The 26,258-nt window shown below is 43.7% G+C and overlaps 1 protein-coding gene across 7 annotated transcripts in view; it reads right to left on the bottom strand.

Moving 5' to 3' along the window:
* RGS17 (regulator of G protein signaling 17) overlaps nt 1–26,258 on the bottom strand; it is a 525,561-nt gene that overhangs the window by 353,443 nt on the left and 145,860 nt on the right. For 5 of the 7 annotated variants that reach the window (XM_069235064.1, XM_069235066.1, XM_069235061.1 and 2 more), the window contains exons 3-4: nt 12,717–12,829; nt 8,916–8,991 (exon numbers count right to left, since the gene is read on the bottom strand). The gene's annotated coding sequence lies outside the window, so the exon portion shown is untranslated. Of the gene's footprint in view, nt 1–8,915; nt 8,992–12,716; nt 12,831–26,258 lie in introns of those variants that run through there. The other 2 variants (XM_069235065.1, XM_069235063.1) reach the window with 2 other exon arrangements.

Genomic DNA, 26,258 nt, shown 5'->3' with positions numbered 1-26,258 from the left:
GGCCTGGTGCCTGCGACAGGAATAGATCACACAACGGTCAATGTTGGTCCTTACGTGAGGCAGCTGTTGACCCTGGGGTGATCCATTCCTGACACAGGCACTAGGTGTAGGCACTCAAGTGGGGTAGTGTTTTTATCAGGACAGGTGAGGAGTCACTGGGTGGTAGGAATGTTGTGGATCCCAGCATATTCCTGTAGTTTGTGTGACAGAAATGCGAGAAAAATAGAGTTTTTTCTCAACATTTCAGGTTTGCAGGGTATTCTGGGTAAGAAAACTTTGGGGAATCCACACAAGTCACACCTCTGTGGACTCCCCCGAATGTCTAGTTTCCAGAAATGTTTGGGTTTAGTGTGTTTCTCTATATGGCCGCCGAATCCAGGACCAAAAACACAGGTGCCTGCCTTACAAAACCAGTTTGTTTTGCCATAGACAATTTTGATGTCTCCACAATATGATTTGGGTGGTGGAATTTGGGGCTGAACTAAATTGGTGAGCTCCCAAGAGAGCACTCTCTCTCTGCTTGCCGCCGCATTCACCTGCTCTCTGGGTTGGCCTAACCCACTATTACCCAGTTGCACGAACAGCTTGCGAAGGGACAGCAGGACTGTCCTCATCACCTCCCTCATAATGTACTGGAAGAGGAGTTTTCGAATGGGACTCCTCTGACTGAAAAATCACTCCCAGAGTCTGCGCCATTGTCCTATCCCTCAGATGCTGTCTCAGTATCTGATGTCTCAGTCTCTGATCCTATGTCAGAGCGGTCCTCTATAACCCGAGTGCAGGCAGCAGTCATCCATCAAGATGCCATCTCTGCTATTGGCTAAACTGTTGCTCTAAAACACTAGCCTACGTAGACAGTCACAAAATCGATGGTGTGTGTGAGATACGTGCAACAGTAGAGGCCACCTTACCTGCGCTTCTTCCCTCAATCAGCATGTACTTTCAAGACACTCAAAAAACACCTTGTCACATACCATTCGTCACAGTCTTTAGCACCTCCTGCGCCCAGTCCAACAATCATTATTGGTGCTCCCACTCCCTCCTCCTCGGATTCCCTCATTACCACCCAGCAAAAGTGCCCTTCATCTCTCCATAGACTTTACTAATGTACTCAGCTATTTACATAAAATACAGATGTGCTCTTTGCAGTAGGCATATAAACCTTCTGCGCTTCTTTATGGCACTAAAACTGCCACTAGACAAGTCGGACCCTTTTCCCCCCAGGGAAACCACACACATATTGACAAAAGTGATGTATATATGACAGCCAACCACCTGAAACTCAACTCAAGCAAAACCGAAATAATCCTCTTTGGCCCTCACCAAAAAAACCTGGGACCCCCCATGGTGGCCCACCACGCTAGGCCCTGCACCCACCCCCGCCAACTACGCACGCAACCTCAGCATCATCCTAGACTCCTCCCTCTCTATGACCCAACAAATCAACGCTCTTACCTCCTCATGCTTCAACAAACTCCGTATACTGAAAAACATTAAAATGGATCCCCACAGAGACCAGAAAAACTGTCACTCACGCACTCATCAGCAGCAGGCTTGATTACAGAAACGCCCTCTACACCGGCACCACTCTAAAACTCAAGTGCAAACTACACGCATCCAGAACTCAGCAGCACGACTCATCCTCGACCTCCACCGACACGAACACATCTCTCCACACCTCAAATCCCTCCACTGGCTCCCCATTGACAAAAGGATCACCTTCAAGATCCTCATCCTCACACACAAATCACTCCACAACACAGGCCCTGCCTACCTCAACGAGAGTCACCTTCCACACCCCCACACGAAACGTCCGTTCAGCTGACCTCTCTCTCGCCTCTGACCCCCGCATCAAACACACCACCACCGGGGGCAGATCCTTCTCCTACATTGCACCCAAAACATGGAACGCACTCACAACCCACATTCGCAAGACCCAAAACCTACTTCTTTTCAGGAAGGGCCTCAAAACCTGGCTTTTTGAACAGTGAACCTCCTAGCCCCTTTCCCTCCCCCCCGTCCCCCCCCCCAGCGCCTTGAGACCCTCACAGGTGAGTAGCGCGCTTTATAAATCTCTTTGATACAGATCTACCTATATATATATATATAAATATATATCTACATAGATATATCTATAGATATATCCATGTACCTAGATATATCTATCTACATAGATATATATATATAGATATATACATATATTTTTTTTTAGTTGTTGTATGGTTTCCTTGGGGGCCAAAATGCCCCCCAGGGAAACCCTACAACATCTAAAAAAAAAAATGCCCCCACAGGGGGTCACCCTGCCCACGGGCGACCCCCTGTCATTTCATTTTTTTTTTTTTTTTTGAAAAAAAAAAAAAATCCCCTGGGGGGGGGGGGGGGCGCGATCGCCCCCCCCCCCCCTCCCCAGGGGGCACCTACCTTTTTATTTTTTTAGGAAAATTATCCGGGGGGGGCGGCCCGTTTTCCGGGGGGGGGCTGCCCCCCAAAAGTGAAATCCCTGGTGTCTAGTGGGGTTTCCTGGCCCCCGATCGCAGCTGTGCTGCGATCGGGGGCCAGGAAACCGTTTCAGAAGGCCTCATAAGAAAGGGGAGACTCTCCCCTTTCTTACGAGGCCTTCTGAAACTGTTTCTGGCCCCCGATCGCAGCACAGCTGCGATCGGGGGCCAGAAACAGTTTCAGAAGGCCTCGTAAGAAAGGGGAGAGTCTCCCCTTTCTTACGAGGCCTTTTCAAAATGTTTCCTGACCCCCCCGATCGCAGCTGTGCTGCGATCGGGGGAGCCAGGAAACCTGAAAGTGTTTCCTGGCCCCCGATCGCAGCACAGCTGCGACCGGGGGCCAGGAAACACTTTCAGGAAGGCCTCGTAAGAAAGGGGAGTGTCTCCCCTTTCTTACGAGGCCTTCCTGAAAGTGTTTCCTGGCCCCCGATCGCAGCTGTGCTGCGATCGGGGGCCAGGAAACACTTTCAGGAAGGCCTCGTAAGAAAGGGGAGACTCTCCCCTTTCTTACGAGGCCTTCCCGAACGTGAAAAAGGCCGTTTTCCCCATGAAAGCAGGAAGCGGCCGCAAGGCTGCTTCCTGCTTTCATGGGGAAAACACCTTTGCAACGTCAGCGCGCCTCGCGGCGCGCTGACGTCACAAAGGGGCGGGTGGGGGGCGGGGGGAGACACGGTAGCTTCCGTGTCTCCCGGGGGGGGAAAAAAAATAAAAAATAAATCCTCGGGTGCGACGCACCCGAGGATTTATTAATGCCCTTCCTGGTGTCGGCCACTGGTCGTGACCCGCACCAGGGAGGGTGTGTGGGCGTCGGCCAGTGGCCGACGCCCGCATTTAAGAGGTTAAACTCTACTTAAACACAACAATTAATATGAGCATGTACTGCACAAAAAGCAATAGTACCAGAATCCACAGTACTCTGTTAAGGATTTTGAATGAGTCCATAGCTGCAATGTAAAAAGTGTACATTTCACCAGATCAATGTATGTTTTGATCTGTTTTCATGACTTGTAGTTACTTGAGATAACTATAACTGCTGAATTTCTACTGTTTTGTGTGTGTAAGATCTGAACCTAACTATAACGTCCCTGTAACCTTTGTTTTTTCAGTGAATTTCTAAGGTTTTTCTAATTATATTTCCTAACTATAACGTCCCTGTAACATATTACAGAGCTGTGGTTTTAATTTATTGGTATGTTACTTTTGTATTTACACAGAAAGAGAAGAAAGGAAATATCTTGTGAGATGTGACAAAGACCAGAAGGGGTCCGCTTCCTCGTATCCTTTCCTTAAGATGCACTGAGTGTGGTGGACACTACATCAGATAAGATGTTTCTTTTCACTTGTTTTTTTCACTTGGTTTTAGCATGTGTCCCTATATCATGTGTGCACCCTATTATAAGTACGATATATATTGTAGCAGGTTATGATACATTGTTGAATTATATGAATTGCAATCTAGAAATTGACATAGTGGTCCGTTTGTGTTAAGTTGTGAGTTTGAGAAATTTTGTTATTGACATTGGATGTGTAACTTCTGAGGTGTTACTGGACTGAGAATTTGTCCTTAATAATAATTTTCCAATCTGATAGGGAAATAACTTTGAGATTTATTTTATTGGACTACACCTTAATTTTGGATTCAGTGTATTATTTATTTATTTGGATATATTTTTGGTGGTTTCTCTAATGGAATGAAAAAATGTATACAAAATATTGAATTGACATACATAGGTACATTTCTAATGAGAAAGTAAGCCATGGATTTCTTGAGTGTGATATTTTGATATTTTGTTCACTTCTACCATTACAATACCTTGTCTGTTTTATATATAATACCTACATTTTCCATTATGGAATGTACAGTTTATTTTTTTGAGTGAACATAATATATGGTTATCATTTAACTTATGATTTTACCAGATACCAACTGATTGTTATGAATCACTATCTTGTTCAATTCTGGAATCTTTTTTTTGTTCTTTATATACATACCATGCACATTTCCTACTATGGAATTTATAATTGTGTTTTTGTGGTAAGCCATAACTTTATGAATTGTTCCACACTAGGATAACATAACACTGCACCCATCCGTTCAATTTGGGTAAACATTGATTGAATCAAGAGGTTAACCTTTTCCAATATGGCGCTTTGTTTGCTTCTGTTTTCACATCCAATTTAGTCCTTTCTTTATGTTATGTCTTCGGTTTAAATGGGATGCTATAACGATTATGGTCATGTGATCAAGTGTCTGGGAGGCTGAAATGAGTCATGTGTTTTTGGTGCAATAAACTGCATCTGAATGTCACCAAGAGCTGAGTGAGGGGTGTTCATTTTCCTGGTTATTTATATATGTATATATATATATATATATATGCAAAACAAAACAATTAGAGAACTCTGGGTAGTTCCCAAGTTTAGGTGGAGAGCAGCTCTAGTAAGAAGCACTCTGCAACACCAGTGACACTCTAGATTTGCTCTAAATTTGCTATATATATACAGATAATCCAAAGGCCACTTGCTCTGCTGAACAACTTTAGAACGGGTGCTTTCTTCGTGACTGTGGCCATCACGTTTAAATTCTACAACAAAATTTGCAAACGGAAAGCAGCTCTGAGCACTCCGAGCTGCTTGCTTTTTGGGAATTTTGTTGAAGAATTTAAACGTGATGGCCACAATCACGAAGGAAGCACCCATTCTAAAGTTGTTCGGCAGCGCAAGTGGCATTTAGATTTTATGTTAACAAACTGCCAGAACCACCGCCACCGAGAATGCACGTTTTAACTGCCAATAGACATTGGGACATTACTAAATGGAACAGCAAAGGTCACTGGACCAGTGCTGTCGGGTGTGTATGATTAATAAGGCAAGTGCGGTTACGAGGGGAGCAGACCTTTTGTTTTATAATTGCAAGTTTAACATCTGAAATAAAGACATCTCGTAAAAATGGTGTGCCTTCAAAATGACAACATTGAAATGTTGAGTATGTCGAAACCCACTAATCTCCAATGGGAGAAATGCAGGCCTGATTCAAAAGAATATCATGTGATGTTACATGCTGATTTAGCATTGAGAAAGGCATATGGTAATGCTGAAACGTGTCTGCTGTTTAAATTAAAATAAATGGACTGCATAACCTGTGAGTGCTCCAGGCTGCTTTCCTTTTGGGAATTTTGTTGGAGAATATATATATATATATATATATATATATATATATATATATATATATATATAGACAGATAGAGGCAGGGAAACATATGTTTGCTCCTGTGTGGCAGGAGAATTTTTAAATCTACTGGCAAATCATAGCAAACATCCAAGGCTTTTGCCAGCTGACAAGAGCTTTAAGCATGCTGGGTGCAGACTTGTGTCTCAGCAGGTGAGCAGAGAAACAGAACAGATATTGCTCCTGGGGGGAGGGAGCATGCAAAAGATAACAGCTGCACCCGCTGGGCAGCTGCAAAGCTTGCCCCCCCTACAGCTCCCAACGTGTGTGTGTGTATATATACACACATATATATATATATATATATACCTATATATATATATATATATATATATATATATATGTATATATAGACCAGTGCTTAATTTGTGCTTGTTGTTTCCGGTGCTGAGCACCAGCATTTATTTGTGAGGGCCGGAGCTTACGCTTCTGCCTCAAGCATTTGCTGCGAGCAAAAGAGACATATGGAAAAGACGGAAGAAGGAAAAACGAAAAAGCGTCATAAAGGGAGAAAGTAGAAAGTTGCAGGATGAGCTGAAGGGGCAGGGGGTGACCGTAAATGGATTGAAGAGGCCCAAGATGGCATCAGGATTATGCCGCCTCAGTATTCAGTGCTGGCAGATTTAGTTACAGCAGCCTCGTGTTTAAGAGAAGGGCTTTGAGCACCGGCACCTCTTTATTTACAAATTAAGCACTGATATAGACTATATAGCAGAACTGACGCATCTCTTTGGTTGTGTGGCACATCCGCGACATGGATCCTAGCAACACTCCTAAAATCATGATTCAAGGTAATCTGATTAGTGGACGTAACTGGGTCTCTGTAGCTAGCCCATGATTCATTACGGTCCGCCTGAACTTGTGACTTTGTCCTGGTCTGGAGCAACCAGATAACCACAGTTGGAGTTCTAAGACTGAATATCTCTGGCTCTAATGATTGGATTTTTGTTGTTTTGGTCTTGATTTATTTATTAAAAATGACTAACTTTGTAGTAGGTGCCTTATCTGATGTGTTTTCATGGTGTTACTGTTTGTAGTGTTCCACAGGTATACAGGTATTTTCCACATTGCCTCTGATTTAAGCCTGACTGCTCTGAGCCAAGCTACCCAAGGGTTGAGCACAAGGTAATTTAGGGTTTGCTTGTGACTTCTTGTGAGAAGAATTGTAGTTGCTTCTTGAGAAGGGTTTTGCACCCTCAACCAACAACCCAGTTCCTCACAGAATCTCTATACCCAGGTATTGTGTAAAGGACATATTTCTTCACCTACATATTAGTGCAGAGGTCCAATTGGCTATTCCCTTCCTATCTGTTATTAAACCTCTGGGACTTGATAGTTTCTCAGCTACCTTTTGTATCCTAATGGGGAAAACAGTAGCCATAAATAAATCATGTGAATCTACTGCTGGTGTAACTATCACAAAGGCTGAGTAGATGTTAGTGCTCATTTATAAATCTAGGAAAGAGAAGAACTACACAGAAAACAGGACCATCATAATTCTTAATACGAGTAAAAAATGTTTTTTAAGGCATTAGACACCTGTGTAGATCAGCACTTGTAGGACATACCTCATCTAGACAAATTTAACTTTTGAAAATCCCACTGCATGTTGGGCATTTGGGAATCAGTGAATGCACCTGACTTAGCACAATGGGAGGACACACTCTTTTTGGTCCTAACTTTAGATGCTGTAAACGTGTTTGCATAAGCTGGTTCTTCATGAATAAAGTTCTCTGAGCTTTTGGCAAGAGACACTTTTTGACTCATTTAATTTTGCCCAACAATCAGTGCTTTAAATGGACAGACATTTCTAAGGGGATAATACCAGTACTCTCCCATTAAAAATATCTGTCCATTTAAAGAACTGTTGAGAGTCAACCTGAATCAAATAAAGTCAGAGTTAATGATAGTGTTTCTGAAAGGATGCTGTTCATTTGCTGAACAAAGCAAAGTTGTCCCATTTCCCCCTTGATCTTGTCACAGACCCTCTTATCTATTTGTTTGAAACATTGAATCACAGGCATTGTGATAGGCAGGACAAACCACATGCTGGCAATGTACTCCATTGACAAGCTAGTTATTTTGAGCCAGACTGTTACTTCCCTGCCTCATTTCATCAAAGAGTTAGCTGAGTTCCACAAGATAGTGTGTTTTAAGACAAGTGACGTGAATACGAGAGACGTGAACGTGATCGAAACAAAGCTCATCACCCGGGCTGCTTTCCATTTCATAGATGAAACTTGTACATTTCAGTGCCCACGTATATATTGCACCCACTCAAAGTCTTTCCTTTATGGTCACTGCTCCCCCCGCATCTAGAAGTACTTCATAAGGATATGTATGGGGGTAGGCTGGAGCTAGTGTGTCTTGAGAAGGGAGCATATGTAAGGATGTATGTTCTTCTGTTCTACCTTTATCTGGTTTGGACACTGCCCATTTTTATACCTTTTCACATACTGAAACAGACTATCTGGTTGGGCAAGCCTCAATGGTGGCCATGTGACCCTTTCTTAGGGCACATCAACTGGGGGACTAAGCTACCTCAGATGTGAATTTTACATAGTAACAACCAATCTTTGTGCCACCCAAGCTAGTGGTGCGATAGAATGGGGTAGATGGTATTCACAGGAATAAGCCTTTTCACCTCTGTAAAGACCACACACAAGCAAGTATGCTCATGTTCTGCTATAATGAGATACTGGGTCATTAACATTTAAAGACAGAGTAGATCAATTATCAAGCTATAACAGTGTTGGGCGTGTGATAACACTTAGCACACCCTTATGTTTATAGGGGGAAATGGGGCTAGAATAGAATATAGGTTTGCAAACTAACAATGTATAATTGCTTTGATGTGTTCTCTTTGTAGAACAGTTCTGGCCTTACATTCTTCTCTACTTTAGCTAGAGAGCTGCACTGCGAATGGAGCTTGTTGTTTCTGACATGTGCACTATGATACTTATTTTGCTTGAAGTGTCCAACAAAAATGTATTTACAAAGAAAAGAGGGCACAATTTATGTGAAAACGCATTGACAAAAACCAGGCAAGATTGTTCAATAATGTACAAATCCCAATATTGACAGCTTGTGTGTTTCCATGAATGCTATATCATAATAGCAAATGTAGAGGTACTTTATAAGTCCTTGGGCTGAGGATAATGAAGAGAAACATAAACATATTGCCATTTTACCTTATTTCTGGAATATAGTCAGCAGTCACAATAGCAACAGTCAATGGCAGACAGGCAAACTGGAGTGATTTTTCACCTAGATAAAACAAATAGATGAGAGTAATAGCACTTATTTCAATCTAATACTGTAAAGGGGAACTCTATAGTCCCAAGATGCTGTACAATGTGGTATTACTGAATTATTGCACAACCGTAGACTTTGATTCCTAACCATCTCATTGAAAATAACAAATTATAGACAAGCTCCAAGGACAGCAAGGCTATAAACACATTGCAGCACCAGCTCTATCACCATGGCCTTCTGTATTTCTAATATTTGACTGCATCTGATTGACTTCATTTATGAAGTGATCACTGCCCACCATCCCTCTTGGTGGTGACCTAAATGTGCATCAGTGTAGCCAAAGAAAAAGAGAGTGTGCCATCAAAGAAGGAGAACATTTGATATAGAGCAGGTAGGATTTGGAAATGCAACAGCGATGTACTAATAAGGAGCAACTGACCAGTAATGAGATTGAAATGGGGTATTTTAAAAAGGGTCTTGGCCATAATATGATCGTTTTCAGATGGAATACAACTCCAAGTTACAGGAGCTCAGCAACCTGGTGCCAGCTAAGGCAAAAATGTGTGGTTTAGGTGGGCCATCAAGAAGGTCTGCATGAGGAGTTGCGGGGCTGCAGTCTGGTTAATCAGCATCAGTTTGTAAATTCGGGCAAGGTTCTACCTAAAACTGGCATCATATCTATTACTGGCTAGGAGGCAAGTAATTCCTAGAGGAGGGTCACATGGAAATTATTTATGAACCAGATCTGACCTAAGCCTCATTGTTATTGCCATGGTACAATTTGTTCCAGATTATGGTACTTTATCACACCACACGCTAGGCATTTTAAAGTGAATGACCTTTATAAATTATATTAGTTGTAATTTATGGATTTTACTAATAGTCTTCACTGAATTTCATGTAAAGAGTGAATGAGTGATTAGGATCAGTTTCTGAATTGCACATTACTGTCCAAGCAAGTTCATGGCTTTGGTGATGCCACATAGAAAAGACGCAAAGGAGTACTACAATTGAGGTGCTAAACAAGAAATACTCTATTACCTGTGTAAAACATATGTGCTTATCTGACTTCATAAACAAGACAGAAGATGGTAGATTAGGTGGCTGCTTTGAAAATAAAAATGAACTCACTTCCATACTGTATTAGATACACAAAACAGATGGACGAACACATTACATTTGTTAGGTGGCATGTCAATGAAGTGAGAGGTGAGACATGATTCCACTAGCCAAGACCTGTGAGCCAATGAGCTATAGCATTCTTCAATATCTACAGATGGATAACCTGTCATTTGAAATGATCAAGAAAAGTGTGATGGGTATAGTCCTGTCTAGATAAAAACACAAACCAGCAACTCTGTGAGGAAATGTGAGAAAAAAACAACTTTTGTACAACATTCTTAAAATGAAACAAAATAGGTAACAGCTGTGATGTTTTGGACAATGATTTTGGACAATGATCAGACATTTGATGATAATTACTCTAAGGTCTTTCACCTTAATTGTGGGCAGTAGCTGTCAACAATTAGGATTAGTTGCAAAGAAATTGCTTAATGTCTGTGATCAGAGTATTTTGCATCATCTCACTCAAGGGAAATATCACTCATTCACAACCAAAAATCCATTATGCATGAAAATAACATTTGGCTGTTTTGGATGTTGAAAAACAGATACTGTTGAACAATGCTACATCAACAGCATAGTTAAAAAATGATGGGCCATCAAAGTGAATTTCCTGAGTGGATATTAGATCAGCTCTCCCACAATGACTTGAAATAAACTTGTATGTGCCTCCATGGAGTTCCTCATTCTCATTACTGATATCATGGATGCTATGCAGTAATAAAAAGGGCTCAGGCAGATCATTCAACTGCACCCGCTGTTTACAACACAATATGCAAACTATGTTATCAACATCCCTCTTTTGTGTTTCTAACCCTATAATGGGACATGTTTTATGAACTTGTATCACTACAAGTTTGGTGAATGCCAAGAACCACATTTGTAGTCTCTGATGTTCAAGGGATAGCAATGGTGAGATGTCAAGCCTTTCTCTTGAAAGATACTATAACGTAGGTTTCAATGTTCAACAGCAGATTAAAATATTGTTATCTTATTCACAGGAAAATGTACATTGAGCACAGCAATGTGGACAGTTTGACTTCCCCCAAGAAAGCAGGGCTGGTGGCCAATGTGCAGTCCTCCAGTCATTGGTGCAAGTCTATGGGCTTTGTCACTGGGGCTCAAGTGTAGTGTCTGGCCTGCAAAGCAGCATCTAATAAGGTCTACGAGCTTGGCATGTGCAAGACTTGCTGCATTCCTTTGATATAAGTCTGTCAAGCTGTTCAGCAAGCTTTAAACATACCAATATATAGGCTGGAGTTATTTTGTTGAGCACCTGTCAATGATTCACTTAACAGAACATCAATGATGTAGGGAAGTGCCTGGGTCTGATTCACACTCTGCTCTTCCTGGTCTTTCATAGCAAGGATGGCATGACAATTCAATGATACTTCAAAGATAAGCAAATAGCGTCTGGGTTTAGGTTAAATGGCAACATTCAAGGTCCTTTGTACGGGTCGATATATCATGGGGTATGCAAAACATGCCCATTTCAGGAATGTAAGAGAGTGCCTGGGGCAAGCTGGTTGCACATGCACCTTGTCCCATATTTTGCTTTTGCTTTCCTCTTGCACTGCTGGTAGCAGAAATCTAGGTGCCCTTGCATGCATCCATCAGTGGACGGTGACAAAGAGAGCTCCACTCCTGGCAACAGTCAACCTAATTTAGGAAGGTTACAAGGCCCTTGTCTAAGCAAGACTCCACACTCCACTCTCCACACTTTGGTTAGTGATCCATCCACAAAACTCTAACAGGTGGGCCACTGTTCCTTAACAGATTAAGACCGGTTCTCAGACTATGGAGCAGTATATTGCCTTTGCTTCTCAAATTTTCACCAACTCAGTCTTCTTTGGACTCTGGATCAGGCTAGTGGGAGGGAACACCCCATCTTCCTGTCCATGGAGCAGTCCTCCTTTGGACGGGAGAAGAAGAGAAGATGAAAAAACGACTTGTGTCATACACCAGCATACATACTCAGAAAACAGATTTTGACTGCACTAACTGCCCATGCAGAAAGACTGCCACACTTGAGATTCTGATCCACAACAGTCTAGCTTAAGAAGCAAGGGCAAGAATTGGACTAATGCAGGGACAAACAGGGGCTAGGAGAGACAGGTGTCTCATTACCTAAGCTGTCTATCATAGCAACTCATCTTGTTTGGGCTACACATAGACTGAGGACTAGACACACACACATACACACAGACACACACACACTCACACGCAAACACACACACACACACACACATTCTTTCTCTCTATCTGTTTCTCTTGTAAATATATCATTAGCATCCTTCAACAGTTAGTCGTGGCATGGTCTTAGTATGACACGTTGTCACCAATGTTAAAGTTAAAGGGAGTGTCTCTTTGGGAGGGCAGAACCTCCAGTAGGTTCATGTACCTTGCTAGTAACTGTTTTACAAACTCTTGCAGCGCATTTACCAAAGGACTCATCATGTCTTCAATACAGAAAAAACATGACTAAATCAGAAAATTATGCAATCTAGACCAGAGTGTTACAGTGTAAGTGTAGCAAGAGCTTTTGACAGCAAACCATCCAAATCCACTAGTAGCCCGGCAGAGTTTACAACATCTTCCGGAATCCAACACTATACCTTGAAAATTGTAACCCAATCCGCATTATTTGCTTCTCAAGATTTTTCCATGTCTGGGAACGTTGTTCTGCTTCATTCCAGCACCAGATTCTCCCAGGCCTCTCATTCTGCACCTAAATAAGGACGCATATAGTAGAATAATATGATGGAAATCAGAAATGCCACATCTTTACAAGAACTCACAATTCATAGTGTAATTTTGCACACCACTTCTGATCTCTTTGCACAATGGCAACTCTAACATTACAATGACGCATGAATTGTTACTGAGTAAATCTGTTTATGCACATGAAACACCAACTGATACCATAAATAGTTTGCAGACATAGAGAAAACAAGCTAGACATATTTATTTTTCTTGTAAGGTACAAGCCAGCAATGCAGATGTATGTAATCTACAAGCCAATACACATACAACACAAAGGGTCTCAGCTACCCAGTATCCTATTAAAGGACTTCTACTACTGTGCTTGAGGTAAAACATTTGTGACAGGAGGGAAATCCATGCCAACAACTGGTCTGCAAAATGGTTCAACATCAGTTCTGCAATGTTTACCATATCAGATTCTGTTTCAGCCATTATATGATGCTAAGACCTCAGAAAAAGGTGCCACATATTCAAATTCAGACATTTCAAGAGCTAAAAAAGGCACTGAAACAGCTGGATTTTGCACTAAAGCTTTACTCAACAGGAAACTTCGAAAAGACTGTTTAATTTACGTGCTACATAAGAGTCTATGCTCATGCCATACTTAAGGAAAAGGAGTAATCTAAGCATATGGTGGCATGTTGTATAAGTATTGACGTAGCCATGGAGCAAATATAGGTTCTTCCATCAATACTAATCGGTTATTGAGTATCTAGTATGGGGTTGGGCATGCTTCACAAATTCAGTATGGAGTAACAGTCATTAATTACAATGTATTTGTCAGTTTGGAAATCTTCCCAGTCTACACAACTATTGTTTGGATGGAAAGGTTTAGACCAATGGACCTACATCTCTTTTTGTCTATAGTATGAGACAGACTGAGTTTCAAGAAGCAGCAAAGCGTGATTGAAGAAGATTCTCATTACAACAGTGCAATGGGGTCATGCATTTAGGTAAGGTGTCTGTGATCTGGTGTCTGGGCTCCGCATTGAGATCATACAATAGGAACTAGGATGTGTTGGGCTTGGGGGGTGATGGGTGGGAACATGTATCTGGAACAATACTAGATAGCTCACTGTACGTAAGAGATAATCAATCTAATGCATGTAGAAGATGCAATTAGACCATATTTCTATAAGCTAATCAAAAGATGTAATAGGATGGAAAAAGTGAAGATTATTCTAAATAATAAACTGGACATTCATCTCAAGTTTTGAAAAAAATACAGTCATAATTTATTTTCAGAAACTGACATCAAACCTTTAGCTAAAGTTGAAAATATTTTAGCATATCATTGGATGAAAGCTATGTGGATGATCCAAGGAAATATATGGTTATAACAGCATGAGAAACAATGTTGACTTCATTCTTCTAAAGCATGACATTGCATTGAAGCACTGCAGATTTAGATTCATTAGCAGAAAACATTGAATTAGCACTGCTGGGCTTATTTGTTTACTTATTGTGAATGCTATAATGCCACTACACTCTAAAATGGAGGAAGACCTATAACACTCCAAGTGCCCCTGTCATCTTCTTTTCACCCCTTCCCTGTCAGCTAGCATTAGCCACTTTTCTGAAACTTAACTCCTCAGTGTTTATCTTGGATTCCTCCCAAGAGCAGAGGTCTCTTCAAAATATTACAATTCTCTGTTACTGATATGTACTTTGCCATCTGTGAAGCACGGCCAAAAATGACAGTTCCTGTAAATAATACTGAAAAGTGAGCGACTGTCAGAATAGTTCAGGGTAAATATACACCTTTCATTATTTCAGCACATTACAATTACATTGTATTAAAGTGCTTAACTTATTTATGGTTTAGATATATTTTCAATTTTTTGGTTGATGTATTCAATATTTCACTTGAATTTGAACCTCTATTTTTTATATTAATGACTTCTGTTATGCAAAAGTATGTTTTCTTCATTTCTTATTGTATATGAACACACACACACATAGCTGGTCTCTATATCAGACCAAGTATAGCCCTTTTATTATATTTAAAGGGCAGAAGACAAGATTTCATTGTATTGTTCATTATTCATGATTTTCTCTCAGGGTAGTCCATTAACACATGGGTGCACTAGAAAGTTGGCTAGAGCACCAAGCTAAATGGAGCACAAAATAGAAGAAATAAAATCAAACTGAAAAGAGAAAGAAAAGAAAAAACATTGCGAGTCACCTACTGCTTGATTTGCCTGTAGGCACCGGTTGCTGTTAGGTAGTCTGGTAATCTCCCTATTCTCACTTAATACATTCAGCACAACACTGACGTGTAGCACTTTTTAATGCTTTATGTATGGTTTTGGCATTCTCTGACAGATATGTGTTAAACTTTCATGATTTTGAACTTAAGTATATTTTTTAAACTGAGGTGAGATATATGAACAGTTGTTCTGACTTCGACCACTATTGCGGACACTATGGTATCAGCACAGTTGGGGTCAGATTTAAAAGGCCCTTTTAGTGACGCTTTGGTGGCGCTCTGCACTGTGCCGTATTTACAAGTTGGCATTAAGCCATTTTTTGTGGCTTAACACCACCTTGTAAATATGGCCCCTTAACATCAACACTTTGCATGGAATGGGCGTGCAAATGAGTGTTGCTGTGGGCGTGCCACAGTAACAACCCTTGCATTTTGACACCGCCCCAGATTTACAGGTTTTCGTAAACCTGAGGCAGCACCAAAATATAATGCCACCCCAGGGGTGGTGTTAGCATGGTGCAACAAGGAGAAATGCTTTCATTTTCCATTCTCCAGCATACATAGAAAGAGCAAATCGCAACTGAAAATTGTTTTGGTGCAAGAAAGTGTCCTTTCCTGCACCAAAACAATCTCCTCCACAGTGCAGCCCTTTTTGCACCATGGTGCAAGGGTGGCTACGTCGGCGCTCAGTAGCAAATTTAGTGCTGGCCAGAGGCAACACAGGGGAGAGCCATATTCTATTAAATATGATGCATTCCTGCATTTTGAAAAGGACGGAGCGCAGCACTGACAAATGTGGCGCAGCATTGCGCTCAATCATTTTCATTTAAATCTGGGCCTTAGTGTCTTCAGATAAATTTATATTGTATTGTCTCTGAAACAGAGATTCTCATTTGGCATGAAACAGCATTAACTAGTGATGTGAGAAAACGGCCCAAAAGACTGCTGTGCAATTACTTTATGATACAATTGTAAAATGTGAATACAATCAGATAAATTAATCTTGAGGAAATGTCTCCCTGAACTTATTTTGACCACCATACAATTATGCCAGAAAAGAAATGTACTAAATATTATGCTACAATAGAATGACTAAAGATAGATTGAGGCCTAAGCAATCTTCCTTTAGAAGTTCAGAACCTCCTTTGTAAATACAAAAGGCATTATTTTTTATTGACTTCCTAGTCTGTAGATCAGTATGATAAACACTGCCGTCTTGACTCCACAATAGCACCTGACCCAAGGGTACCAGGACTAATTTGAACTCGAAGACCATAAAATGTATACAGGAAGTAAACTTCAATACAATAGTTTTAGGAAAAATGTTGTTGTGCTTTAGGGTTCTGATGTACTAAAGTTGAGTTAATCAGTAACCAGTCTCACACTGGTCAGCGAATGCTAAATTGCGACAGATCAAATAATCAACGAAGAAAAGTAAAGTTTGCTAAAACTGCATAGTGAACCGACTAGATAAGGAATCTGGATTCGGTCTGCTGAGAGTCCTTCTATGCCAAGGGTAGCCAATCTAGTCCTGGGTCTTTGGAAGTAAGCATCTGTGTGGCAACCCAAGAAAATTCACGCATCAATGACATTGCACCGATCGGAAGAGGCACATTTCCTCTCAACACCAATGCATTGCCGCCTGAATTGCAGACACCGCATTGCTGACCCTTGTGTTGACCCCGAATTCTGGCCCATCTCTGACCCTGCGTGGCTCGGCACCACAGCATCGCTCCGACCCAGTGTTTCAATGACGCATCACCTCGATGCTTAACACTGCCTGATCTTCAATGCTGCCTTGACGCTGCGCAGCTCAGAACTGACGCATCACCTACATCTCCTCAATCACCAGCGACGTATCTCTTCCTCTGCTCCACGCATTGAGACCCTTGAGAAAAACACTTCTTCCATTCAAGGTAATTTTTCAGCAGACCCTGTCTGGGTTCTGTAGCTGCCCTGCCTTCCATCACGATTGGCCTGAACTTTTGATTTGTCACAGTCTAGCGCGACCTCAAGTAACCCGTTAGTCCCTTTGTGCACAGCCTGGCCCAGGTCCCCAGCACTCCATCCTGCGATGCTCAACTTGCTGAGTTGTTCCCCGGCGGCATGGGACCTTCCTTTGTTGTGCTGCACCCACTGCGCTTTGCACCTCCTTTGTCCCCGTGTCCTGGGACTCCTGTGGGTGCTGTCTGACATCCTGAGGGATCTCTAAAGTGCTGGGAGTGCCCTCTTCCTCCTCACACAGAGTTGAGGCCCCCAGTTCCCTCCTGGGTCCAGCCAGCGCCATTTTGATGCAAAACGCATATTTGTCGTAATAAAGGCTTGTTGGCGACTTCCAACACGGAATCACATTTGCCTCCATCTTCACGTCGTGGGACATCTTTTGCATCATGCAGGAACCCGCTGGTATCTTTCTAGGGTGCATTCCTGCAGCCTTGGACTAACTTGGGGACTCTTCTTTTGCACCCTCTTCTGGGTTGGCAGGGGCTCCTGTCCTTCCTGGAACTTCTTTCGACTTCTGGACTTGGTCCTCTTCTTTTGCAGGTCTTCAGGTCCAGGAATCTAGCAGTTGTTGTTTGCAGACTTGGTTGGTTACTGCAATAATCCATATCATGAGGTGTAGCGTGTCCTAAGCAAACTTGCAGTACTTTACTCCTGCTTTTCTGGGCTCTGGGGTGGGGTAATTTACTTACCTTTACTGTATTCTTACTCTTCCAGCGATTCTGCACACACTACACTTGTCTAGGGGGGTATTCGTGATACGCATTCCACTTTCTTAGTATATGGTTTGTGTTGCCCCTAGACCTATTTTCTCCCATTGCATTCTACAGCATTTCCTATTGTTTGCACTATCCTATGACTAATTACTTGTCTAATTTTGGTGTCTAGTGTATATATTGTGTATAATTCTTACCTCCAGAAGGAGTATTGTCTCTAAGATATTTTTGGTACTGTGTCACCCAAATAAATACCTTTTGTGAGAAACTGGGGCTGATTGCAGAGGCCCCCTAACTTTTTGCCCCCATTTTCCACTTTATGCTGGTGTTTTCCTGACTCTGATGGTGCCCTGGGTACTGCTAACCAGTCCCAGGGCCTGTGCTCTGTGTAAAATGGATATGCAAATTAGGCTAATTATAATTGGCTAAGTTAACCTACCTATAAGTCCCTAGTATATGGTAGGGCATGTAGGTTTAGGGACCACAGCATAGGTGGTGCACACCTAGGTGCATTGCTGAGGTGCCCAGTGTCATTTTAAAAGCAAGCCTGCCTTGCTGGCTGCTTTTAAATTAAAGTTATATGCAAATTCGACTTTGGAATTAAAGGTACTTCCAAAGTCTTAAATTACCTTATTTTTACATATAAGTCACCCCTAAGGTGTGCCCTATGTGCCCCTAGGGCTGGGTGTCATGTAACTATAAGCAGGGACTTTATAAAAATAGATTTATAAGCCCTGGTGAGGTAAAAACAGCCAAATTCGTTTTTCCCTCATTGAAGTAAATGGCCTTCATAGGCTAGAATGGGCAGACTTTATTTTAAATTTTAAAGTCTCCTTAAATGTTACATACCAAGAATTTGGTATCAAATTGATTGTTATAATAAATCCCACAACTTCCAGTTGTTGGATTTAATATAACTAGTGCAGGTAAAAAGTTTAGACTTTACCTAAAAAGTTGCCAATTTCAGCTCTGCATTGTTTTTGCTCCTGTGCTCTGATTGGCCAGCCTGCAGCAGCTTCTGCCAGGCTACTTTAATGAGGTGTGAAGTGGCCTGACTTCACACAAAGGAATGTGCTTGGGGGAGAGAATCTCCCCTCAGCAGATGGGGAAGCAGGAATGGGGAGGGCTGCCAAACTGGTCTTCAAAGGCAGAGAAGGACATCTGGAGCACCCAGCAACACCCCCACATCCTGCAACCCCAGACAGCTAGGTGCCCCCTTGATTAGATTAGGAGAGGGCAGGAGAGGGGTGTGTTTATGATTTTTAGCCACACCAGTGGGTGGGCTCAGCCAGATCTCTCCTCCAAAAATCAGATTCATCCATTTTGGATTTTTAGAGACTATTGCCTTCTGGGATGGATTTTTGCCACACTTCCCAGGAAGTGGTCATCACAGGGGGACGACCCTGTCCCTGATTGGAGGACCAGGGCCCCCCTGCTTTTCACCCAGGAGCAAGGATAAAACTGGCAGACCTGCACCCACGCCTCAGATCCCCTCCAGAATTCAACAAGAAAGGAACTAAAGAAGAAGAAGGACTGCCCTGCTGGACCCCTGGCCTGCACCTGGACCCTGCACTCAGAAAGACTGCACCAGCTGCACACTTGGGCTTCACCACAAGAAGGACTTTGCCTGGCTTCCACTGGTTCAAGGAGGGACTCCCTGTTTGCTACAGGTGAAAAATTGCTAACCAGAGTCCCCTGCACCAACTCCTGAAAAAGTGACCAGCTGACCACTGCCCAGTGGCCAAAAAGGAGTTTGCGCCAGGTGCACTCTGGGAGTTGAAGTCCGCACTTCCCAAGGACCATCACAGAACTTCTGGACCCTTGGGGTGAGCTGTGGACCCCAAAAGAACCTTAAAAGAACATCTGGGTGAAGCCCCAGAAGTTTGGAAAAGATTGGAGAAATTTTAGAAAAAAGCTCCATAAAGTGACCGACTCGACGCGGAAATTCTAGCCGGCTTGCCTCAACCGCGACCCGGCCTGACTTCGTGGTTCGTCCCGGTCAAGAAAAACATCCGAAAAAAAGACTAAGTCCGAACGTAAAAAGTTGACCGGGACCTTCCAGCCATCGTATCCGAGAAGGGCTCCACGGACGTCGGATCAAGATCCAGGTTTACCCCGGTCGAAGGATTTTCGTCTCGAAAAAACGACTAAGTCCGAAGGAAAAAATCACCACCGAGGAAACCGACTTCGCGTATCCGGACAAGGGCTCCAGGAGGTCGGATCCAACTGGCAGGTTCGTCCCGGGGAAGAAAAACATCGAAAAAGAGACTAAGTCAGAAGGTAACTTTTTGACCGAGGCCTCCCGCGACTTGTAGCCGAGCAGGGCTCCATCGCGGTCGGCCTGAAAGTTTGACTTTGCCCCGGTCCTGGTGCAACCAGATGACCCGATTGGCGCTTTTCGTTTCTGAGCGCTAGAAAATAATAATACTTTAAAAATGCATATCTCCGGTTCCCCTGAACCGATTTTAATCGTTTTTGTGTCATTTTAAAGATAAAAATATAAGCTATTTTTATAAATTGGTTTTGGATTTTTAAACTGTTTCCTGTGTTTTATTTAATTACTGTTTTGTGATATTTGAATGCTTTACACTTTGTCTCCTAAGTTAAGCCTTGACGCTCGATGCTAAGCTACCAAGGGTAGAGCTGGGATTAATTTACTGAGACCTAACTGTACTTTTGTGGAGGTTTGTGGCTTGTTGCTAGGTGTAGGTACCTACCTGCCCTATCAATAACCCATTTTCCAACATAATTGGAAGCAGCGACGGGATCCTGTACTTGTGTTCAATATCACGTTACAGTTTTAGATAAAACAAATTAAAAATCCTCTAAATTGTCCTAGTGCAAAAATTGTTTTTAATTTTTAATTTTAATTTTTTTTTTAAAAATTAATTTGGATTAATTTCAATTATTGAATTTTTGTAATTTTTCTAAATTCTTGTTTCCAATTTTTGCAAAAAGTTTTTGTTGACACAAAACTAGGGAACCATGGAGCTTGATCTGGCTAGCCTACCTACACTGACAGTAGTCCAGCTTAGGGGGTTGTGTGTTGAGAGAGGGTTGCCTGCAACCACTAATCTCAGGAAGGAAATCCTAATTAAATCCCTGACAGCATGGGCTGAGGCCCAAGAGGTAGAGACAGAGGAAGCTCCAGAGGGGGAAGAAAAAGAGGAAGATGCTAACTCTAACCACTCAGGGGAGGGAAGGCATCAGACCCCAAGTGAGGGAGAGGAGGAACGGTCCTCACTGGATACAGTCACTAGGGGCAGACCCAAAGCTAGTGGTAGGAAGAGAGTCCTTTCAGGAGGAGAGAACCCATCCATCAGGGAAAGAGAGCTGGAAGCCCAGCTAGCCTACATAGCTTTGGAAGCAGAGAAGCTGGCCCTAGAGAAGAAAAAGTGGGCATACAAAGAAAAAAGAGATGGAAGCAGCGATAAAGAAGCTGAGGTGTCCATGGGTGGGGGAGTTTGCCCCAGATTACCCAAGGGGGTGGTCCCTGCTTATGTAGAGGGGGATGACATAGATAAGTGGCTAGGGGCCTTTGAGAGGGCACTCCAAATGAGAAGGGTTAGGCCTCAATACTGGGGTTCCCTTTTGTGGGAGTTGGTCCCCAACTCAGGGAGGGATAGGCTTCTGACCTTAAGGGGGGAGGAGGCAGATTCATACCCTAGTATGAAAAGGTGCTTAGCCAAGAAGTTTGGTCTGACCCCAGAGCAATATAGAATGAAGTTCAGGGACACCCAGAAGGTCAGTACCCAGTCTTGGGTTGACTTTGTGGACACCTCACTAAAGGCACTAGAGGGCTGGATTATTGGCAACAAAGTAAATACTTATGAGGGGTTATACAATCTGATCATGAGAGAGCACATCGTGACCAATTGTATCCAAGAAAGGTTACGCCAGCATCTAGTGGACTCTAAGCTGACCAACCCTAGAGAGCTAGGGGAGGCAGCTGATGAGTGGTTGAGAACCAGGGTGGTTGTCAAGTCCCAGGGGGGAGACTCCAAGAAGGGGGGGACAGGTCCCCAAAAACCTAAGGAGGGAGGTGGTAAGCCCACCACAGAGACTCCCTCTGTACCCCAGAACCCTAAGAAGGAGGAGAGTAAATCCCACTCCCAATCTGACATGCAGAGACAGGGAGACCCAGGGTTAAAAAAGCTCTTGGACAGTAGGGCTTGCTTTGACTGTCAGCAGACAGGTCACTTCAGAGGAGATGCAGCCTGTCCAAAGAAAGTGGTTAGCACTGGGCTGTCCAGTGTAGCCATAGAGGAGGATTTCTCAGATGATGAAGTCCTCCTAGCATTGTGCTGGGAGACAGGACCAGATGGTAAGCTGGTGATCCCTGAGGGTGGGAGTAGGCACTTCCACCACATTCAAGTGAATGGGATCCCTACCACTGGCCTGAGAGACACCTGTGCCAGTCACACTGTAGTGAGTGACCGGTTAGTGACCCCAGACATGTATGTCCCAGGAAAGACAAAGAAAGTCAGGATAGCCACAGGGGAGGTCACCTCCAAACCTGTAGCCATAGTGCCCCTAGAGAGGGAGGGTATCCTTGACTGGATTAGGGTGGTAGTCAGTGCTGACCTTCCCCTAGATTGTATCCTGGGCAATGACCTCCCAGAGGTGAGTCTGGTCACAGATGGGGTGGTCGCCCAGGGCGCCCCCCCAACCCAAAGTCCTGGGGAGTCAGTCCCTACAGTTAGGAGACAGGGGTCCCCAAGAAAAGGAAAGAAGAAAAGGAAGGGTAGGCCACTCTTAAAGAGAGTTCCAGGGAGCCAAAGGCCTTCTGCCCCAGTAGGGGGGGAGCCCAGAGTTGGCACTGGTGAGGCCTCACCTGACCCCAAGGAAGTCCTGAGTAGTCAGGCAGCTGTCCAGATGCAGGGTGTTGCCCCTGCACTGACAGAAGGGAGAGTGGAAGGAGGGTGTCTGCCACAGGAGGTGGTAGCCCCCCACTCTAGACAGCAAGAGGGGTGCCAGGACCCCAAAGATGCCCCTAAAGCAGCTCAGCCACCTGTCAGTGGAGAGCTTAGGGTGTGGTTCTGGGTACTGACAGCTGTCAGTAGCCTCTGCTGGGTGCTAGCCTTCCAGGCAGCACTGTACTTGGCCTGGGAGGCAGACCCCAAGGCCAATAGCAAAGTAGGCCCCCTGACCCTGTTGGTCATGGTGGGGTTGCTCAAGTGTTGGGTGACCTCTTTGGGTAAACTAGGTCTTGCCCTAGCAAAGTTAGGAGTAGGGGAGGTGGGCACCTCACTACCCAAGTTGGCAGAGAGAGAGGAGGAAGACCCCCCTAGAGGGAAGTTTCAGTTTGGGTTGGGTCCTTTTACTGTTGGGATGGCTTCACTACCCAGAGGGAGTGACCCTGACAGGAGGATATAAGGCAGAGTAGGCCCTGCAAAGGGACAGCCAGTTTTCTGCACTGTCTTCCTCGCCTAACAAGCCAGGAAGACTCTCCCAGGGTTGGGCTGAGTCTCCTGGGCGTGTGGGCTGGGGGGGGGTTGTGTGAGAAACTGGGGCTGATTGCAGAGGCCCCCTAACTTTTTGCCCCCATTTTCCACTTTATGCTGGTGTTTTCCTGACTCTGATGGTGCCCTGGGTACTGCTAACCAGTCCCAGGGCCTGTGCTCTGTGTAAAATGGATATGCAAATTAGGCTAATTATAATTGGCTAAGTTAACCTACCTATAAGTCCCTAGTATATGGTAGGGCATGTAGGTTTAGGGACCACAGCATAGGTGGTGCACACCTAGGTGCATTGCTGAGGTGCCCAGTGTCATTTTAAAAGCAAGCCTGCCTTGCTGGCTGCTTTTAAATTAAAGTTATATGCAAATTCGACTTTGGAATTAAAGGTACTTCCAAAGTCTTAAATTACCTTATTTTTACATATAAGTCACCCCTAAGGTGTGCCCTATGTGCCCCTAGGGCTGGGTGCCATGTAACTATAAGCAGGGACTTTATAAAAATAGATTTATAAGCCCTGGTGAGGTAAAAACAGCCAAATTCGTTTTTCCCTCATTGAAGTAAATGGCCTTCATAGGCTAGAATGGGCAGACTTTATTTTAAATTTTAAAGTCTCCTTAAATGTTACATACCAAGAATTTGGTATCAAATTGATTGTTATAATAAATCCCACAACTTCCAGTTGTTGGATTTAATATAACTAGTGCAGGTAAAAAGTTTAGACTTTACCTAAAAAGTTGCCAATTTCAGCTCTGCATTGTTTTTGCTCCTGTGCTCTGATTGGCCAGCCTGCAGCAGCTTCTGCCAGGCTACTTTAATGAGGTGTGAAGTGGCCTGACTTCACACAAAGGAATGTGCTTGGGGGAGAGAATCTCCCCTCAGCAGATGGGGAAGCAGGAAGGGGGAGGGCTGCCAAACTGGTCTTCAAAGGCAGAGAAGGACATCTGGAGCACCCAGCAACACCCCCACATCCTGCAACCCCAGACAGCTAGGTGCCCCCTTGATTAGATTAGGAGAGGGCAGGAGAGGGGTGTGTTTATGATTTTTAGCCACACCAGTGGGTGGGCTCAGCCAGATCTCTCCTCCAAAAATCAGATTCATCCATTTTGGATTTTTAGAGACTATTGCCTTCTGGGATGGATTTTTGCCACACTTCCCAGGAAGTGGTCATCACAGGGGGACGACCCTGTCCCTGATTGGAGGACCAGGGCCCCCCTGCTTTTCACCCAGGAGCAAGGATAAAACTGGCAGACCTGCACCCACGCCTCAGATCCCCTCCAGAATTCAACAAGAAAGGAACTAAAGAAGAAGAAGGACTGCCCTGCTGGACCCCTGGCCTGCACCTGGACCCTGCACTCAGAAAGACTGCACCAGCTGCACACTTGGGCTTCACAACAAGAAGGACTTTGCCTGGCTTCCACTGGTTCAAGGAGGGACTCCCTGTTTGCTACAGGTGAAAAATTGCTAACCAGAGTCCCCTGCACCAACTCCTGAAAAAGTGACCAGCTGACCACTGCCCAGTGGCCAAAAAGGAGTTTGCGCCAGGTGCACTCTGGGAGTTGAAGTCCGCACTTCCCAAGGACCATCACAGAACTTCTGGACCCTTGGGGTGAGCTGTGGACCCCAAAAGAACCTTAAAAGAACATCTGGGTGAAGCCCCAGAAGTTTGGAAAAGATTGGAGAAATTTTAGAAAAAAGCTCCATAAAGTGACCGACTCGACGCGGAAATTCTAGCCGGCTTGCCTCAACCGCGACCCGGCCTGACTTCGTGGTTCGTCCCGGTCAAGAAAAACATCCGAAAAAAAGACTAAGTCCGAACGTAAAAAGTTGACCGGGACCTTCCAGCCATCGTATCCGAGAAGGGCTCCACGGACGTCGGATCAAGATCCAGGTTTACCCCGGTCGAAGGATTTTCGTCTCGAAAAAACGACTAAGTCCGAAGGAAAAAATCACCACCGAGGAAACCGACTTCGCGTATCCGGACAAGGGCTCCAGGAGGTCGGATCCAACTGGCAGGTTCGTCCCGGGGAAGAAAAACATCGAAAAAGAGACTAAGTCAGAAGGTAACTTTTTGACCGAGGCCTCCCGCGACTTGTAGCCGAGCAGGGCTCCATCGCGGTCGGCCTGAAAGTTTGACTTTGCCCCGGTCCTGGTGCAACCAGATGACCCGATTGGCGCTTTTCGTTTCTGAGCGCTAGAAAATAATAATACTTTAAAAATTCATATCTCCGGTTCCCCTGAACCGATTTTAATCGTTTTTGTGTCATTTTAAAGATAAAAATATAAGCTATTTTTATAAATTGGTTTTGGATTTTTAAACTGTTTCCTGTGTTTTATTTAATTACTGTTTTGTGATATTTGAATGCTTTACACTTTGTCTCCTAAGTTAAGCCTTGACGCTCGATGCTAAGCTACCAAGGGTAGAGCTGGGATTAATTTACTGAGACCTAACTGTACTTTTGTGGAGGTTTGTGGCTTGTTGCTAGGTGTAGGTACCTACCTGCCCTATCAATAACCCATTTTCCAACACCTTTATTTTGGTAACACTGAGTATTGTCTTTACCTGTGTATAAGTACTGTGTAACTGTAAGTGGTATTGCATGAGTCTGCATGTCTCCTAGTTCAGCCTAAGCTGCTCTACTATAGCTACCTCTACCAGCCTAAGCTGCTAGAACACTACTACATTTCACTAATAAGGGATAACTGGACCTGGTATAAGGTGTAAGTACCCAAGGTACCAACTACAAACCAAGCCAGCCTCCTACAACTCTTAGGCATAGCTGCAATGGGGAGAGCACTTTCTCTTTCAGGTCAGTGAGGGGCATGCAGTGGGGATATGTTTTGGCACCTCTTCTCTTCACCCTTTACATTATTAAATTGGAGGGGGTGATCTCTAGCACAACCACAGATTCCCCAGGGTGAGCAGCAGAATTCTGCTTCTGCTTTTATATGTAGACAATGCAGTACTTATGACATACACGCATAATATATTAGCGGTTTCTCTTTAAATAT

Source organism: Pleurodeles waltl, chromosome 5 (genome assembly GCF_031143425.1).
Source record: "Pleurodeles waltl isolate 20211129_DDA chromosome 5, aPleWal1.hap1.20221129, whole genome shotgun sequence".
Taxonomy (NCBI): Eukaryota; Metazoa; Chordata; class Amphibia; order Caudata; family Salamandridae; genus Pleurodeles; species Pleurodeles waltl.
Note: the sequence above shows the minus strand (reverse complement) of the source record. Positions and strands in the feature narration are given on the sequence as shown.